The sequence below is a fragment of the Petromyzon marinus genome, chromosome 19 (assembly GCF_048934315.1).
Source record: "Petromyzon marinus isolate PM22_M1 ecotype Great Lakes invasive population chromosome 19, UKy_Petmar_22M1.pri1.0, whole genome shotgun sequence".
Classification (NCBI taxonomy): domain Eukaryota; kingdom Metazoa; phylum Chordata; class Hyperoartia; order Petromyzontiformes; family Petromyzontidae; genus Petromyzon; species Petromyzon marinus.
In genome coordinates, this window is record NC_133685.1 from 3,426,918 (window position 1) to 3,443,801 (window position 16,884).

Consider the following 16,884-nt stretch of genomic DNA (forward strand, 5'->3'; position numbering starts at 1 on the left):
CTCCGGGTCCTCCGGTTTTTCTCCTCCACATTTCAGACGCGCGTTTAGAGTATTTGGCTCCTGCTCTACATTTCCACACGATGGTAAGCCACTTCGTCGGGCAGGTCGCTTCTGAAAACAGAGCTAGACGCAGCTCAGTGGGCCGCCTTACCTGGTGAAAATAAAAATGATAGTTGAATAAGTTTCGTCACCACGGGGGGGTCAGATGGGCAGTTCTTGCTTCCATCGCTGTCGCGCAGAACTTGACGCGTATTCTCACTCACGCTGTGGTAGGGGGAAGGGAGAATTAAAAAAAGAAAACAACGAATGGCTGGCCGGGTCACTCGCTGGGATGAATCGGAATGAGAATCTTTATTTAGAGTGGAGGACTCTCATGATGAGCTGTGTAGCTGTTTTTTTTTACTACAGATGTCCCAGGTGGAGAGACTCCAGGAGTGGGGGAAGAGACTGAGAGAGGTTAATCCGTGATGGGTGGTGAGGTCGTTCACTCGGTGGTCCTTGGGGAGCGGGCGGGGTGCAGTGGCGGATGAAGCTCGTGCGGGGCCTGTAGCATTTGTTGTTGTTATAAAGGGGCCCTAAATAAAAAAACAAACACAAATATTAAAACACAAATTTTTAACTTGCATAGTAAAGTAATTGTATTTTTTCATTTGCTATACAGCCAGATACTACAACAAATCGCTAACCTTAAACACCCAGCCGTTCGTAAAAGTTGAAGGCGGTATAGTACTATAGTAATAGAGCAAGTGCAGAATCACTGAACCGGAATTAATAGCTTGAAAGCGTTTAGCGCTGGGCCCTTGAAAGTGCGGGGCCCGTAGCTACATGTGGAGCTACTTTTGCTACAAAGATAATCCGGCACTGGTGGCGTGGCTAATTAACGCCCCGTGTGTGGATGGATAACAACAACTGGAAACTTAAAAGTATTTTGTTGTTGCAGGAACGGGAAAAAAAGAGCAAGCCTTAACAGAGAATGGCTTAGAGAACGACGACGATGGAGATCAGAGGTAGGTGCCAGAAAATGATGTGTGGCCACTGCACTTACTCGAGCATATTGGCACAAGGCAGAGAGGACAGTGGTAAACAATGACGATAATGTGCAGTGGACACGTACGGAGAGCTATCTGCCCACGTGGGTCGTGATGATGTGCATGGTGCGCGTGTGCGGGTGGCGGTCTTTTGAGATGACAGGTGCATCTATCATCTCAGTCAGCCAACCCATGGCACCTGCAGGGCTTGTCCCGAGACCTCCTGCACCTAGCCTGGCACAGTGGCGGGTACAGCTGGTGGTGCATCTACCGGTCATCTTAGCCAACAACCCATGGCACCTGCATGGTTTGTCCCGAGACCTCCTGCACCTAGCCTGGCACAGTGACGGGTACAGCTGGTGGTGCATCTACCGGTCATCTTAGCCTCAAAGTGCACCTGGCCTGGCACAGACGCCGCGGTGACGGCACCGTCACCCCCCCCCCCCCCCACCGATTTCACGACGTCACCTATCACGGCTGTTGTCGAACCATCCTTGGTTGTCCACCACTCGAGGCCCGCCACTAGCTCAGGGAAAGCCCTTCCCTGGGTACGAACCCCCAGCCCAGATACCCCCCGCCCCGCCCCGCCCGTCGCACCACATAATGAGAGCGGAGTAAGACGAGAGGGAAGAGAGGGGGATTTGACATGGATCTGCACCCCCTCCCCTCCACAACCCACCTCTCTTATTTAGGGATGTCGCGGGAAGCGAAGGCGACACGGATAGGGGGAGGCGAAGCCGCATCCGAGACTTGAGCTTGACTGGGGAGGATATCATTGATACATGATTTACATACACCGGCACACACGCACACATTTATATATAAAGACAAAGATCCCCCGTATAGCCTTAACATGCTGCTGGTGCAAGTGCTGTTAGTGACTTGACTGGGGAATGATACACCAGCACAAAGACAAAGATCCCCGGTATAGCCTGAACAAACTGTTGGGGCAAGTGCTGTGAGCGAGTAGCACCTATGAAGGCCGGCACGGTAGACGAGGGGGTGGGTGGCCAGCACCACGCCCGACCGCCTTTGTCTCCCCAGTGGCGATGTTTACGCAACGCCCAGGTACTCATTTGAGGCCGTGTCGACCTACATAATCGTTACTGTTTTTAGCCGTGAGCGAGAATCGAACCCGGGTCGCCAGGTTCGTAACGCAGCGTGCTAACCGCTGCACTACCGCTCCCCCCAACATTTATATCACACACCACTACACACACACACCACTACACACACACACCACTACACACACACCACCACACACACACACACCACTATTACACCCCCCCCGCCCCTCTATTGCCCTACAGAGGCTGCTGTTGTATTGCTGCAGCTGCCGTGAGCGGGCACGCTATGACACGGCGCACGGGAGGTGGCGTGTTGGCCGGTAGTGGTGACAACGCCCGGCCGCCTTTGTCTCCCCAGTCGCAACGTTTAAAACACCGCACCAAATCGTCGCGTCCGTTCCCATGCCCCCCCCCCCCCCCCACCAATTCGCCTTGGTATTCCAGCTGCTTTGCTGGTTGATCTGAGATAGTGAGATTCAATTTGCATGAGGGAGGACGCGATATCAAACTGAATTGAGCATCATTATTATGATGATGATTCGGCATGCATTTAATGATGAGTTGACCCAAGGTTCACCCCCCTCCCCCCCTTCCTATACTCACACCAGCACACAGAACCCTGTGTGTGGCCTTCAAACGGACAATATTTACTACGAGTCAAGAATGTCTGTGTGTCCCGCGCGTGACGTCACTCCACGTCGACCAGCCCCCCTTAATAATAATCATGAACAGGTTTCATCCTCCACATGGACCCCCCCCCCTTCATTAATAATCATGAACAGTATATTCATATTCTTAGCTCTTTCGGTTACGTCCTCCACATGGACCCCCCCCCTCATTAATAATAATGAGCGGGTGACGTAATTCCTCATGGAGAACCCTCCCCCTCATTAATAATCATGAGCAGGTGACGTCACTCCACATCGAACAGCCCCCCTGATTAATAATCATGAACAGGTGACGTCCTCCAAATGGACACCCCCCCCTCATTAATAATCATGAGCAGGTGACGCCACTCCACATCGAACAGCCCCCCTGATTAATAATCATGAACAGGTGACGTCCTCCAAATGGACACCCCCCCTCCATTAATAATAATTAGCGGATGACGTCACTCCACATGGGGGGGGGGAGGCGCCTCCTCCCCCCTCCTCGGCGTCAACTCACAACCCTCACTACAAAGGCAGAACCCTCACGTCACGTGATCTCTGTAACGCTGTTGAGACATCAAAGTAAAAAGGACGTCATGATGAACAAGGGCTTATAACCTTGACATGAAATAGGTCTGTGTCACCGCGCCCTTACACATTGCACGCGAATTGATGCAATGAAAATCACGTCGGGGTCTGCTTTTTACTTGCAAGTTTCAGATTTATTGCAATACACCCGTCCTTGGACGGGCAAAAGGTGAGTATATGAATAAGCGACGTTTCGGGCGATGGACCTTCATCATATGAGACGGGTAATACCTCATAGAATGGCTTACTTATAGAGCGCGAGTTATTTGAAATACAGTAGCAAGACAAAGGTGCCCTGTATAAGCTTCAACAGACTGCCGGGGCAAGTGCTGTTAGCGAGTAGCACCTATGAATGCCGGCACGGCACACGAGGGGGTGGGTGGCCAGCACCGCCCCCGCCCGCCTTTGTCTCCCTAGTGGTGATGTTAACACATCGCGCCAGATACTCATTTGAGGCTGAGTCGACCTAGGGGAGGCCCAGGACCGACTTAGATATTCGCCACTGATATTAGCCAAGATCGAGAATCGAAGAATGCGCTAACCACAACACCTGCAGACACGCACAAAGACGCAGGGACACTCATGTAAACACACTGATGCAAAAGACAAAGATCCACTGTGTAGCCTTTAAGAGACGTTTGGGGCAAGTGCTGTCAGTAAGCACCAATGAAGACCGGCAGGGCATACGGAGAGTTGGGGTGGCCAGGACCACGCCCGGCCGCCTTTGTCTCGCCAATGTCGATGTTTACACACTGCGCTAGGCACCCATGTAAGGCTGAGTCGACCTAGGGGAGGCCCAGGATCGGTTAAGTTATTCGCCGCCGATGTTAACTCGATTATCCACACCCCACACACCGATACACCAACACACACACTGAGACACCTACCAACACATACCCCACACACTGTGACACCCACCACACACCCACACACTGTGACACTCACCCACACACCCACACACTGTGACACTCACCACACACCCACATACTGTGACACCCACCCACACACCCACACACTGTGACACTCACCCACACACCCACACACTGTGACACACACCACACACCCACACACTGTGACACTCACCCACACACCCACACACTGTGACACACACCACACACCTACACACTGTGACACTCACCCACACACCCACACACTGTGACACTCACCACACACCCACAAACTGTGACACTCACCACACACCCACACACTGAGACACTCACCCACACACCCACACACTGAGACACTCACCACACACCCGCACACTGTGACACTCACCCACACACCCACACACTGTGACACTCACCACACACCCACAAACTGTGACACTCACCACACACCCGCACACTGAGACACTCACCCACACACCCACACACTGAGACACTCACCCACACACCCACACACTGAGACACTCACCACACACCCACACACTGAGCCACTCACCACACACCCACACACTGAGACACTCACCCACACACCCACACACTGTGACACTCACCACACACCCACACACTGACACCCACCCACACACCCACACACTGTGACACTCACCACACACCCACACACTGTGACACTCACCACACACCCACACACTGATACACTCACCCACACACCCACACACTGAGACACTCACCACACGCCCGCACACTGAGACACTCACCCACACACCCACACACTGAGACACTCACCCACACACCCACACACTGAGACACTCACCACACACCCACATACTGAGACACTCACCCACACACCCACACACTGTGACACTCACCCACACACCCACACACTGACACCCACCCACACACCCACACACTGTGACGCTCACCCACACACCCACACACTGAGACACTCACCACATACCCACACACTGAGACACTCACCACACACCCACACACTGTGACACTCACCACACACCCACACACTGTGACACTCACCCACACACTGTGACACTCACCCACACACCCACACACTGTGACACTCACCCACACACCCACACACTGTGACACTCACCCACACACCCACACACTGAGACAGTCACCCACACACCCACACACTGTGACACTCACCCACACACCCACACACTGTGACACTCACCATACACCCACACACTGAGACACTCACCACACACCCACACACTGTGACACTCATCACACACCCACACACTGTGACACTCACCACACACCCACACACTGAGACACTCACCCACACACCCACACACTGAGACACTCACCACACACCCGCACACTGATACACTCACCCACACACCCACACACTGAGACACTCACCCACACACCCACACACTGAGACACTCACCACACACCCGCACACTGATACACTCACCCACACACCCACACACTGAGACACTCACCCACACATCCACACACTGAGACACTCACCACACACCCACACACTGAGACACTCACCACACACCCACACACTGAGACACTCACCACACACCCACACACTGTGACACTCACCACACACCCACACACTGTGACACTCACCCACACACTGAGACACTCACTATACACCCACACACTGAGACACTCACCACACACCCACACACTGAGACACTCACCCACACACCCACACACTGTGACACTCATCACACACCCACACACTGTGACACTCACCCACACACCCACACACTGAGACACTCACCACACACCCACACACTGAGACACTCACCCACACACTGAGACAATCACCCACACACCCACACACTGAGACACTCACCCACACACCCACACACACACACACTGTGACACTCACCTCACACCCACACACTGAGACACTCACCACACACCCACACACTGTGACACTCACCCACACACCCACACACCCACACACTGTGACACTCACCACACACCCACACACTGAGACACTCACCCACACACCCACACACCCACACACTGTGACACTCACCACACACCCACACACTGAGACACTCACCCACACACCCACACACCCACACACTGTGACACTCACCACACACCCACACACTGAGACACTCACCCACACACCCACACACTGTGACACTCACCACACACCCACACACTGAGACACTCACCCACACACCCACACACCCACACACTGTGACACTCACCTCACACCCACACACTGAGACACTCACCATACACCCACACACTGTGACACTCACCTCACACCCACACACTGAGACACTCACCCACACACCCACACACTGTGACACCCATTCACAACCCACACACTCAGACACCTACCCACACACATACTGAGACACTCACCACACACCCACACAGTGAGACTCACCCACACCGCCACACACTCAGTCACCCCCACACAAAAGACAAAGATCCCCCGTATAGCCTTAACAGACTGTAGGGGCAAGTGCTGTTAGCGAGCACCTATGAAGGCCGGATCGGCACACGAGGGGGTGGGTGGCCAGCACCACGCCCGACCGCCTTTGTCTCCCTAGTGGCGATGTTTACACACCGCACCAGGTACTCATTTGAGGCTTAGTCGACCTAGGGGAGGCCCGGGACCGGTTCAGATAATCGTCACTGCTGTTGGCCGTGAGCGGGAATCGAACCCGAGTCGCCAAGTTCATAGCGCAGCGTAACGCTAACCGCTACACTACCGCTCCCCACACACACACTGAGACACCCACATACCCCAGACCCCACCCCACACACGAGACCCCCCCCCCGCCCACTACGCGCACTGACACACACACACCGAGACACCCACCCACATGCGCACTGACACACGCACATACACGTGCACGTTATCGCATGGCTCGCCGGGTTTATTTATAATGAGGCAGCAGGAGGAGGTAAAGGCAGTCGCCGTAACTTCTGGTCCGGATAAACATAGGAGCGCGTGGAAGACGACACCCGCGGACAGACCCGACTCAGTCTTCAAGACAACCTCAAGGCAGTCGCATCACCACCATCACCATCCTCCTCCTCCTACTCGTCTAAGCGAAATGTCATAGCCACGCTCCGCTCATTTGCTCTCAGCCTTCCGTCCCCACCACCACCATCATCATCACCTGCATTACCATCACCGCTGCCTCCCACCGCCAGCAGTGAGTGAGCGATCTTCATTTCGCGAGAAGAAGAAGAGCCGAGACGAGGAGGAAGATGGGGCGGTGAGGTGACGTTGAGGGGCGTTTGAAGGAGGCGGCGACCTGAAGAGGTAGCCCGGAGTCACCAAGGAGGGATCCGCCGTCTTCTTTAGAGAGGAGGCGGCGGCGGCGGTAGAGAGAGAGAGAGGGGAGATTCGTTCTGTGAGTCGACTCACCCGAAATAGTCCCGTCAGAGGAGACGCGGCGGAGTCGCCCTCTCGTCGACCGAAGTTCGACCGAAGCCGCAGAGTTTTCACGCTCCCCCCGTAGACCGCGCGTACTTTTTTTGTTTAAAAATAAATTAGCGTCGTGAAGAAACCACTCGGCCGTTAAACGGCGCCGCGAAGAACCTCGCCATCGGTCGGTGTAAGTTGCCGTGCTTTTGACGACGTTTTGACTCCCCGCTACCTCGAGTTGGTGGTTGTTTCTTCTCCTTTTTCTGCGGCGAGACGTTTCTTGAAGACAAAACAAACCACACACACGCGACCACTCCAATCGCCCAGAGAGAGAGAGAAGAATGCCTCATTGGTGATCGTGACGAAGCGAAGCACCACCGCTCCTGTTCGTCGCCACCCCATCGCTGGTGTCGCGAAGAACTCACGCCTCGTGTGAACAACTCACACCGATTGTGAAGAGCTCATTCCTCTTCTGAAGAACTCACACCGATTGTGAAGAACTCACGCCTCGTGTGAACAAGTCACACCTCGTGTGAAGGACTCACGCCTCGTGTGAACAACTCACACCTCGTGTGAATAACTCACACCGCTTGTGAAGAGCTAATTCCTCGTCTGAAGAACTCACACCGATTGTGAAGAGCTCACGCCTCGTGTGAACAACTCACACCGATTGTGAAGAACTCACACCTCGTGTGAACAACTCACACCGATTGTGAAGCCTCTTCTGAAGAACTCACGCCGGCAGCCCGCACCCATTTCAACTCGCGCTGTGAAGAAGCGACCTTTTTTTGAACTCCTCTGCGAAGCCGAAAAAGATCCGCACCACCACCACCACCACCAAGAAATTCACCAACCTCCACCCACCCATCCCACGGCTGCCTTGAAGAAACTCACGCGTTCGACTCTTCACCCCACCCCCGGCCGCGGGTAAGAGTTTTACAATCTGCCTCGCTCGGGGCGGGTTAGGGTGTGTACCGGGGGCGATGTCGCGACGTCGCCAGAGCGAGAATTGACAACAAGAACAAACGACGCCGCGCCTGAACTTGACCATCGCGAAAGAGCGCGCGCGCGCGAGCGCGTGCGCGTTAACGTTCATTGGCATCGAGTCGTCGTCGTGTCGTCGTGTCGTGTCGTTCGAGGAGCGGGTAGGTTGTCGTGGCTGCCGCGATGCGCTACGACCCCTCAACCCCCCATGGGGGACCGGAGGGCGATCCCCGCTCATCCCGGCCAATAGCAGAGGCGGCGAATGTCTGAACGGGTTCCTCCTGGAACCTACCACCCCCCCCCCCCCGCCTCCTCCGAGGTCAACTCGGCCTCAAATTAGTGTGCGGTGGTGTAGACATCTCCACTCGGGGAGACAAAGGCGGCCGGGCGTGGTGCTGGCCGCGCTACCTCCTCCGTGTACCGTGCCGGCTTTAACAGGCGCTCGCTAAAAACACTTGCCATAGCAGTCGGTCGAAGGCTATACGGGGGAACTTTGTCTTGCTATTCTCTTTGACTTGCACTCTACAAGTGATGCATTCTATAACGTATTATTATCCGTCCGCTATGATGAAGGGCCGTTGCCCGAAACGTCGCCAATTATATATGTTTAGTTTGAAGGCCACACGAGCTCATAGTTATTGTCGAGTATGTGCTGTTGTTGTTAATTGTGCTTGCACACCATTGTCAACGCAGCAGTATCATCATTATCACCCTAAACACGGTCTACCAATATACGTGAAACTATTCAACTTCTCGACGGCGATTCGAGTAACTGTCGCGAATTAAGGAATAGCAATCGCGGGTTTTGTTTGAGTTGTGGCTTGCTACGGGTCACGTGAGCTTATTACACGCCACGTGTATCAGTCGCAAAACCATCCCCGACCCCTCTCACTTACACGCGCGATTTTTCTACGTTTAGCATCGCGACCTCAGCGAATCAATTATTAATCGATGACTCGATGGATCGTTCGCAGGTTTGTCGCAGAGGTTCGCGGTTGGAACCCCGCGGGCCGCCCTGGCTGTCACTGCGGTGGCGTGGTATTACCGCAACATACCACGCTCGCTCTGATGCACAGTCGTCTACTTTTTCTTATTCTTTCGTACGGATTAATAACAGCAGATGAAATATGCGACCTTCGATGTTGTTATCCACTCAATTATCTGTTCATGAGCAGAGTGGATCTCTGTGTCATCCTGCGGTGGCAGTGGTGTTGTGTTTACAATGCATGGTCGATAGTTTGGGGATTCGTGGCCGCAAAATTAACTCAATTTGGGTTACACGCAGCGGCAATAATTGCCCCCCAAATAAATATTATAGAGCGTGGCTCTGTGGTTACGCACACGCTGATTTAAAGATTTCCCTCCCTTAGTGAAAGACTCGTGCCGTCTTGCAGGCAAGGTGCGTCACGGTGGGCGAGATGTTAACTACCTCGCCTGGCTTACAGGAGGTCGTGGGTTCGATCCTGACCCTGATGCCTGCTGCTGCTGTGTATTTGGAGTTTGCGTGTCTCTCTCCGGGTCCTCCGGTTTTTCACTCCACGTTTAGAATCGACGTCACGCGTGTGTGCTATAAATTTCCACGCGATGACGACAAGCCACTTCGTTGAGCTGTCATTTGTGGTGGTCAGGTCGCTGCTGAAAAAGAGCTACATAGCTCAGTGGGACCTTACCCTGGTAGTTTAGTTCAGATGCCGAGTCACATTGAGCCACACAGGGATACGCTGCCACTGGGGGTGCCCCTTCAAGTGCGTCGAGACGCGACGTGGCGATGCAAGTCGCTCATCGCGCCGCAAAGGATGACGGCTAAAATAAAAAAAAACGGCGAATCATTCCCATTGGTGCGACCGCGCACGCCATTGCAGTAGATGCAGTGACGTCACTGAGGCGCAGCAATGACGCGGAGGGCCGTGACTTTTTTTTTAAATCGCCGTTTCTTTTGTTTTGGTCCTAATCGAAGCTCAAGGGATGGGCAGTCCTGTTGTGTTGCAGCGCGTTTCAGAACGAGTGTTATTTGCCGGGTTTCGTTTTCACACGGGCTCATCAGTGAGTCGTGGCCCGGCTTATCAATGCAAAAAAAAGTCTACACGGTTCCCGCGTACATCTTCAGCCTCGTTGGGGCTCGTTGGGGTGCCATGCCCAGCTGCAATTCGTTTAGGGGAGCCCGGCGTATTACACGGGTCTTCGACTTGATTAAGACTCATCATTTATTCATGCCTGGGCACCAGGCTGCCAAGGACAGCAGAGAGTGGCGTAACGTGTCCTCGTAATCACTGGGGATCATCGGTTAACCAAGCCCAGCTGCACGTGGTTAGAGAGAACTCAGCGTTTTCCATGGATCTTCAACTCACGTGAGGCTCATCAGTAACCCGTAACCAGCAGCAAAGGGTCAACGGACAGCCCAGAGTGTTATAAACGCGTCGTCTATATGTAGTGAGCCTCATGAGTATCACAATAACCAGCTATCCATTATAGTTTTTTCGTTGTTAGATCGCGTAAATATAAATGTGTCGTTAAACCCGCTACCACCCGACACAGCCAATTGATAAGTTTTGTCACGTAAACAAAACGTCGCCAATTCGTTACTAGTGCAGCCATTCCGGTGTGTTGGAGAGTAAATCCGCAGCATTTACAGTTTAACGACGCAATTACACTCACGCGATCTCACCCAAAAACCTCTATTATGGATCATATTGGTCGCGAAAGCCTATTACTACTAAGTCTTAAAATCACCAGCTATACAGGCCGATATAAGGAGAGTCGCATTTTGGTACGCGTGTTCGGCTCTGCACTGAACCGAACCCAGTTTCAGACGGACTCACGGTGTTTATACGAGTCTTCGCCTTCATCGGGGGGCTCATCGGTAAGCCTTTTACCAGCTTACAGGCCGCCACGGTTATCCCAGACGGGCTGTGAAAATTGTGTAAACAACGCAGAACAATTGTGTAAGCCGAGAGCGGGACACCCGGGGGTGAGTGGGTGGGGTGGGGGCGATGAAAGTGGATTAGAGTTACAATTTACACCGCCGCCACTCAACATTACCAGGCCATAATTGCTGACTTCCGCGCGTAATTGCTGGACTAATTATCTCCGAAGTCCGAGTGCACGGCACGCCGCGGGACAATGGACGGTTCAGGGGCAGGCAGAGACGCTGCCCGATCATTTTGCGTGAAACCTTGAAAGAGCAGCTGACTTTCTGGGTTTCATCATCGGAGTCCTCGTCAACATCATTAGCAGTAGCAGCGTCGTGAGAAATCGCCTGATGATGCTGGTTGGGATCACCAGCGAAACGTTGCACTCAATTGTAAATGCTGTGCATGGGATTGCTCTCTAATATAGACAACGATCCCCTGTATAGCCTGTAACAGACTGTAGGGGCAAGTGCTGTTAGCGAGCACCTATAAAGGCCGGCACGGCACACAAGTGGGTGAGTGGCCAACACCACGCCCGGCCGCCTTTGTCTCCCCAGTGGCAATGTTTACGCATCGCACCAGGGACTCATATGAGGCTGAGTCAGATAATCGTCACCAGTGTTGACCGTGAGCGGAAATCGAACCCGGGTCGCCAGGTTCGTAGCGCAGCGCGCTAACCGCTGCACTACCCCCCCCCCCCCCCACACACACTGGTGGTACTAAAGTAGCCACACATTGGCACGTTTTGTTCACGTGACAGACATTACTAATTGGCTGTGTCGGGTGGAGGTAGGTGTATGACACTATTACATTTACGCGACCTAACACCAACAAACTTTATTGTGAACATCATGACGAATCCAGCAGTATCAGCAGTCAGTACAGCAGCTGAAGCAGACAGAACAACAGCTGCTTGTCCCTCATTCGCGTCTCTATCATCAGCAGCAGCAGCAGCTTGGTCCAGAATCATCATCAGCAGCAGCAGCATCAGCAGCAGCAGCTTGGTCCATAAATATCATCAGCAACAGCAGCAGATCTGGTCCAGAATCATCATCAGCAGTATCAGCAGCAGCAGCAACTTAGACCGTCATCATCATCATCATCAGCAGCATCATCATCATCGTGAGTCGCAGCACTTTGCACGTTGTTGCTTTACTGCAAGGAGCGGGTCCCCTGCGCTGTGGTCATTGAGCGCTCGTTGCCTCGTAAGCCTGCGTAGCGTTTCCCTTAAGCAGACCACAGCCCTGCTGATGAGACCCAGAGAAGTGGAACCGGTCCAGGGTTCTTTGCCGCTTAAACTGGCGCCTGGCAAGCATCGGCGTGGAAGGCGCAGAGGCTGGCGGCGAGCGCAAACGTCTCTTGAACAACATAATATAATGATAATATAATGATAATACAATGATAATAATATAATGATAGAATGATAACAATGATCACAATAGTGCGTCACGTGATTTTAATTGTCACCGTGGTGACGTGTGGAAGTTCGTCTTGTTATTTGTATTTATTTATTTACGTATTAAACGGCACGGTCAACAACAACAATCAACAACACGAGTAACCGGTTAAGGTCGCTTTCTATCGGCTTCAGCGTCACACTGGACAGGAGGCGAAGTACTCGGTTCACCGGCGGCGATGATGATGATGGGGTGTCGTGGACGTGTGAGTTTTGGATGATGATGGGGTGTCGTGGACGTGTGAGTGTTGGATGATGATGGGGTGTCGTGGACGTGTGAGTGTTGGAGCGATCTGGGACGCATGGCTCGACCCTCCACTGCTCTATGAATGACAGCAATGGGCCTCGGTACTAGGGCCTAAGTTATACAGGTTTATATACATATATAAATGTATATATATATTTGTGTGTGTTTTTATAATTCTTAGCATAATCTGGAGCACGTTTGTCCCAAATGTGTGCCGAATGAGCTTTCTAGGACTTCTATATCATCATGAGAATTGATATCACTCACTCAGCTCTCTATCCCTTATAGATCATCATTACAATTCAAATCACTCACTCAGCTCTCTCACCCTTCTAAAACATCATTACAATTCAGATCAGGCTCTAAGATCTTTAACCCTTCGAGAACATCATTAAAGTTCACATCACTCGCTCAGCTCTCTCACCCTTCTAGAACATCATTACAATTCAGATCAGGCTCTAAGATCTTTAGCCCTTCTAGATCATCATTACAATTCACATCACTCACTCAGCTCTCTCACCCTTCTAGAACATAATTACAATTCAGATCACGCTCTAAGATCTTTAACCCTTCGAGAACATCATTAAAGTTCACATCACTTGCTCAGCTCTCTATCTCTTCTAGAACATCATTACAATTCACATCACTCACTCAGCTCTCTATCCCTTCTAGAACATCATTACAATTCAGATCACGCTCTAAGATCTTTAACCCTTCGAGAACATCATTAAAGTTCACATCACTTGCTCAGCTCTCTATCTCTTCTAAAGCATCATTAAAGTTCACATCACTCGCTCAGCTCTCTATCCCTTCTAAAGCATCATTACAATTCACATCACTGACTCAGCTCTCTATCCCTTCTAGAACATCATTAGAATTCACATCACTCACTCAGCTCTCTATCCCTTCTAGATCATCATTACAATTCACATCACTCACTCAGCTCTCTATTCCTTCTAGAACATCTTTAGAATTCACATCACTCACTCAGCTCTCTATTCCTTCTAGACCATCATTAGAATTCACATCACTCACTCAGCTCTCTATTCCTTCTGGAACATCATTAGAATTCACATCACTCACTCAGCTCTCCCACCCCTATAGAACATTACAATTCACATCACTCACTCTGCTCTCTAGCCTTTCTAGAACATCATTCAAATTCACATCATTCAACTCTCTAGCGCTTGGAGAACACCACTAGAATTCGCATCAGTCACTGCGTCACGCGAGTTGCCGTGCATTAGGGATGCGTGTTGTATGTTTTGTTAACCGCTTTTAGCATTAAATATGCAGCAAGAGAAAGAATGAAGAGGGGAATCATTGGCCCCATAATTCGTGTGTAAGCTGTCACGTGCACGCGGATCCCGTGTTCGACGACAACACGTGACCTGTGCCAAGCACACCCGAGCAACACCTACCACCTCATCTTAGCCACGCCTACCACCTCATCTTAGCCACACCTACCACCTCATCTTAGCCACACCTACCGCCTCATATTAGCCACACCTACCGCCTCATCTTAGCCACACCTACCACCTCATATTAGCCACACCTACCGCCTCATCTTAGCCACACCTCCTGCCTCATCTTAGCCACACACACCTACCGCCTCATCTTAGCCACACCTACCGCCTCATCTTAGCCACACCTACCGCCTCATCTTAGCCACACCTACCGCCTCATCTTAGCCACACCTACCGCCTCATCTTAGCCACATCTACCACCTCATCTTAGCCACACCTACCGCCTCATCTTAGCCACACCTACCGCCTCATCTTAGCCACACCTACCGCCTCATCTTAGCCACACCTACCGCCTCATCTTAGCCACACCTCCTGCCTCATCTTAGCCACACACACCTACCACCTCATTTTAGCCACACCTACCGCCTCATCTTAGCCACACCTACCGCCTCATCTTAGCCACACCTACTGCCTCATCTTAGCCACACCTACTGCCTCATCTTAGCCACACCTACCGCCTCATCTTAGCCACACCTACCGCCTCATCTTAGCCACACACACCTACCGCCTCATCTTAGCCACACCTACTGCCTCATCTTAGCCACACCTACCGCCTCATCTTAGCCACACCTACCGCCTCATATTAGCCACACCTACCGCCTCATCTTAGCCACACCTACCACCTCATCTTAGCCACACCTACCGCCTCATCTTAGCCACACCTACCGCCTCATCTTAGCCACACCTACCGCCTCATCTTAGCCACACCTACCACCTCATCTTAGCCACGCCTACCGCCTCATCTTAGCCACACCTACCACCTCATCTTAGCCACACCTACCACCTCATCTTAGCCACACCTACCGCCTCATCTTAGCCACACCTACCGCCTCATCTTAGCCACACCTACCGCCTCATCTTAGCCACACCTACCACCTCATCTTAGCCACACCTACCGCCTCATCTTAGCCACACCTACCACCTCATCTTAGCCACGCCTACCGCCTCATCTTAGCCACACCTACCGCCTCATCTTAGCCACACCTACCACCTCATCTTAGCCACACCTACCGCCTCATCTTAGCCACACCTACCACCTCATCTTAGCCATACCTACCGCCTCATCTTAGCCACACCTACCGCCTCATCTTAGCCACACCTACCACCTCATCTTAGCCACACCTACCGCCTCATCTTAGCCACACCTACCGCCTCATCTTAGCCACACCTACCACCTCATCTTAGCCACACCTACCACCTAATCTTAGCCACACCTACCACCTCATCTTAGCCACGCCTACCGCCTCATATTAGCCACACCTACCACCTCATCTTAGCCACACCTACCACCTAATCTTAGCCACACCTACCACCTCATCTTAGCCACGCCTACCGCCTCATATTAGCCACACCTACCGCCTCATCTTAGCCACACCTACCGCCTCATCTTAGCCACACCTACCACCTCATCTTAGCCACACCTACCGCCTCATCTTAGCCACACCTACCGCCTCATCTTAGCCACACCTACCACCTCATCTTAGCCACACCTACCACCTAATCTTAGCCACACCTACCACCTCATCTTAGCCACGCCTACCACCTCATCTTAGCCACACCTACCGCCTCATCTTAGCCACACCTACCACCTCATCTTAGCCACACCTACCGCCTCATCTTAGCCACACCTACCACCTCATCTTAGCCATACCTACCGCCTCATCTTAGCCACACCTACCGCCTCATCTTAGCCACACCTACCACCTCATCTTAGCCACACCTACCGCCTCATCTTAGCCACACCTACCGCCTCATCTTAGCCACACCTACCGCCTCATCTTAGCCACACCTACCACCTCATCTTAGCCACACCTACCGCCTCATCTTAGCCACACCTACCGCCTCATCTTAGCAACTCCCACTGCCTCATCTTAGCCACACCTAACACCTCAACTCACTCACACCTAACACCTCATCTTAGTGTGTCTTTACCTACTAGCTCACGCTATCCACAACGAGTACCACCTTACATCCTCCTACTCATACCTACCACCTCACATCGTATCAATATCCCACCACAAAGCCAAAGATCACCCGTATAGCCGAACCAGGCCACCTGGCACCAATGAAGGATGGCGCAGCGCACGTTGAGGTGGGCAGCAGCAGCAGCACGCCCGGCCACCTTTGTCTCCCAAGTGCCGTTCTCTA

The 16,884-nt window shown here is 52.4% G+C and overlaps 1 protein-coding gene across 1 annotated transcript in view; it reads left to right on the top strand.

Moving 5' to 3' along the window:
* The first annotated feature begins 7,040 nt into the window (after positions 1 to 7,040).
* The window catches only part of LOC142925138 (sodium channel protein type 8 subunit alpha-like), a 42,293-nt gene continuing 32,449 nt past the window's right edge, over positions 7,041 to 16,884 (top strand). Inside the window, exon 1 of the mRNA XM_076068085.1 lies at positions 7,041 to 8,541. The gene's annotated coding sequence lies outside the window, so the exon portion shown is untranslated. The remainder of the gene's footprint in view (positions 8,542 to 16,884) is intronic.